Source organism: Triticum dicoccoides, chromosome 4A (assembly GCF_002162155.2).
Source record: "Triticum dicoccoides isolate Atlit2015 ecotype Zavitan chromosome 4A, WEW_v2.0, whole genome shotgun sequence".
In the NCBI taxonomy this organism is placed as follows: Eukaryota; Viridiplantae; Streptophyta; class Magnoliopsida; order Poales; family Poaceae; genus Triticum; species Triticum dicoccoides.
In genome coordinates, this window is record NC_041386.1 from 489,642,504 (window position 1) to 489,646,647 (window position 4,144).

The window sequence follows — 4,144 nt, forward strand, 5'->3', positions numbered from 1 at the left end:
ACAGATTTTGAGGTTCACCAGTAGACGCAAAGTTTGCAAACTTGAAGTTTTTCTCATACCTGATTGTTCCATCTTTAAACTTTGATGGTTTCAAAATACCTTTTTGTGCACGTGTAGTCATCCGTAACTGTGCATGGTCATGTACTGAATCACCAGCCACAGAAGATCCAAGCCCATCACCTCGTACTCGATCCGACCAAGCAGAGGCGGGCGAATCTGCCTCGACTGCCGCGCTCTTGACAGGGCTTGGATCCCGTGCGGGTGCACTGCCTGGGCTCAGGTTCTGTGCGCGTGGGCCAGGCGACGCACCACACGCCCCATGTGACGACGAAGGCGTACCAGGCATGTCGGGTCCGCCCGTGCGGGGCCCTGACGCGTGGCGTGCGCCAGACGGAGGCGAGGGCGGGTCGGGTCCGTCCGACCAATCACCAGCAATCCCGCCCGACCGGGGACCAGGAGGCGTCAGGAGATCTTCCTGGGGATCCTCGGGTGCGTCAGTTGGCCCCCCTGCCACCAAATCTCGCGGGATCCGCGCCCGCAGGTGCAGGCGAATCTGCTTCGTGTTTCGTACCAGGCGTTTCCTGTTGCTGCATAAAATCATGATGATTTGGAGTGCTGTTTTTTTCACTGATGTCTCCGTTAGGGTTAGGATTATTAAACAAATGAGCATTAGCAATATGTTCACCCCCTTGATCAGTAGGATTTAATAAATCTGGTGAAAGCAAGAGGATCTCAGCACGAAGACGAGCACCGGCATTAGGATGGAGTGTAGAGAAAGGAAATACATTTTCATCAAACACAACATCCCTTGAAATATAAACACGCCCAATGGAAATGTCAAGACATTTAAAGCCTTTGTGAAGGTTGCTATACCCAAGAAAAGCACACTGCTTGGAGCGAAATTGAAGCTTGTGATTGTTGTAAGGTCGGAGGTTGGGCCAGCAGGCACACCCGAAAATTCTCAAGATAGAATAGTTGGGTTTTTCATGAAAAAGTCGTTCAAGAGGTGTTTCAAAGTTGATCACTTTGCTAGGCATCCGACTTATCAAGTAGGTTGCGGTAATGAAAGCTTCATCCCAAAACTTCAGGGGCATAGAAGCTTGAGCAAGAAGAGACAAACCTACTTCAACGATATGGCGATGTTTGCTCTCAGCTGAACCATTCTGTTGGTGCGCATGAGGGCGGGAGACATGGTGAGATATACCTATTTTGGTAAAGAAGGAGTTGAGTTTAACATACTCCCCTCCCCAATCTGTTTGGAGAGCAAGAATTTTGCGATCAAATTGTCGCTCTACAAGTTTCTAAAAATCATGAAACTTTTGAAACACCTCGGACTTGTGTTTGATAAGATAGATCCATGTAAATTTACTGAAATCATCTATGAAACTCACATAGTATTGCTTTCTTCCTACTGTTTCCACAGCAGGACCCCAAACATCAGATAACACAAGCTCTAAAGGAAATTTTGACTCACTTATTGATTTGGGATAAGGAAGTTGGTGACTTTTGCCTTTTTGGCATGCATCACATACGGACTCTTTATTGAAATAACTGGCAGACGGCAGATTATTTTGACTAATGACTTTGCTAACAACAACAGAAGAGGGATGCCCTAGACGTCGGTGCCACCTATCCGGAGATAACTTGGTAGCACTTAGCACTTGCTTCTTGACGTCGGCGCTCGTGTGCCTAATCGGGTAGAGACCTCTCCTACCCTTGCCTTGAAGTAGTACCTTCCTCGTTCCCCGTTCCTTAACACAAAAAGAATGAGGGTGAATTTCAACAAAGGAGTTGTTGTCAATGGCAAGACGACTAGCAGAGATGAGACTTTTATTGGCTTCAGGTACATGAAGAATATTGTTCAAGTAGAGATCACGATCTAGGGTATGAATTGCTGAACGACCAATATGTTTAATATCCATACCTGATCCGCTTGCAGTATGTATCTGTTCATTGCCGTTGTAGCGATCACGCACGTTCGGTTTCTCCAGGTCACCCGTGATATGATCAGTAGCACCACTATCAAGGTACCAGTTGGTGTCTATGCCATACTGCGGAGCTGCAAGATTGGCCGATTTCTCCTCCATACCTTGGTAGGACTCGTCATACCTTTTCCAGCACTTCCAAGCCGGATGGCCCATCTTCCGGCAGATCTGACATTGCACCCGAGAAGCAGAGGCATGGTTGTTGTAGTTGCCTCCGCTGCCGCCTCCATTGTTGCCGCCGTGGCCACCGCCGCTACGACCTCCTGGCTTGGAATAGCCACGGCCGCTGCGGTCACCACCATTGCCAGCTTGCCTGTGGCCGCGGTCACCACCGCCGCCTTGCTTGGGGCCTCGGGTGGCACTGTTGGCGGAGGACTGCGACCCGCCGCCACGAAGATTCAGCCTCGTCTCGAAGCTGAGCAGCTGCGAGAAAAGCTCAGCTACAGTGACCGGCTCCAACCTGGAGCACATAGCAGAAACCACCGGATCGAAATCTTCATCGAGTCCGGCGAGGATGTGGGAGACAATGTCTTCCTCGTCCACCCTCTTCCCCGTGGCGATCAGCTCGTCGGTGAGGGTTCTGACCTTCCCGACATAGTCGGTGATGGAAAGGTTGCCCTTCTGCAAGTTAGCGAGGGCGATGCGGACGTTGGTGGTTTGCGATCGAGTGCGAGATGCAAGCATCCCCTCGACCATGTTCCAGAGCTCCGCCGAGGTGTGACAGGATGCAACCTGGATGGCTATCTCACAAGGAAGAGTCGTCAGGAGATAGGAGAAGACTTGTTGGTCTTGCGCATACCAGGTTTGGAAGTCATGGTTCATCGCTTTCGTCGTGGTTTTGCCGTCGACGGAGGCCACGTCGATCTGCATGGGTGGCGGCGGCTGCTCAACGTCGAGGTACTTCGCCATCTGGGCTCCCCGGATGGCAGAGAGCACGGTCGCTCGCCACAGGACTTGGTTGCCCTTGGTAAGCTTCTCTGTGGCAGCGTGAGCGAATGGCGAGGAGAGGAAGGAACTTGAAGACGTCGCCATGGATGAGCTCGAGGATTGCTTTGATTACCATGAAAGAAAGAGAATTGTGGAAGCGTATGCTGTTCGGCAGGGACGCGTTCGTGTTATATAGAGATGTCAAGATACAAGATAGGTTGCGCAGGTTGTTACTAGGCTTGGCCTCTACTCCAAGCTATACAAAGATAAACCTATCCTAGCTAACAACCTGCCGCATACCCAAGATTACATGTACGCGTACATAATACGTGACAACATGTCACAAAATACTAGCCTATACATTTTCTACAAGCCTATCATTTAACAAAGCACCACAAAAATCTTATGATTTCTACTTGTAAGAAAACAAGAGATGGAGTCACAACATATGATGCATGCATGGTATGTATTGTGTTGTTCAAGTAGTTGTTCGCATTAAATGTTGTTATAACTAATCGAGAATGCTCTATTTTACCTTTCTGTGTAGATTGAAAGAGATGAACCTGTATGTTATTTGAAGAGTATATTTGATGGACGCACAATTTTGTTGTTGAAAAGTCTGAAAGAACAATGGTTGCACACAAATCACAATCAATTGGACATGTTGGTCATATTTTGCTTAAAGAATCACCAAAGAACAATGCGAGTATTACAGGTTTGAAGTTGTTCGAAAGAAAGTGCAGTTTTGCCTACCTTCAACAAATCCATAACGTATGTCAAATGGAAAGTTCAATGATCACAGAAGAGATACTTATCCACAAATGGTAAATTTTCATTTATATACTTTATAAATTCAGAATGTTATTAATTAGTTCGCATTGAACTAAACTATATTTGATGGTGCGACATTCAGTAACTCAAGAATTTAAAATGAGACATGCTAAAGGAATTAGTGGTTGGAATATGAAGAAGGATCATATAATTAGAGAAGACATTAAATCTATAGATAAATTCATATTATTGTTAAACCAAACTTGCATGTATTGCACTCAAAGAGGTCTGAGCGCATGCTTGCTTCAGAGATCAAATAAGGCAAAAGATATTGCCAAAAGAAATAAACTACATATTATACTTCATTTTTAAAACTATTGTTCATAGATATGTATCTTAGTTTATTCTCTGAATAATGAAATTCAGCCAAACGTTTTGAAACAAGTTTTTGTTCTCAGTAA

At 46.3% G+C, this 4,144-nt stretch overlaps 1 pseudogene; it reads right to left on the minus strand.

Annotated features, from left to right (window-relative positions):
• Window positions 1-2,392: 2,392 nt before the first annotated feature.
• LOC119290319 lies at window positions 2,393-2,531 on the minus strand (annotated as a pseudogene).
• Between the last annotated feature and the right edge of the window lie 1,613 nt (window positions 2,532-4,144).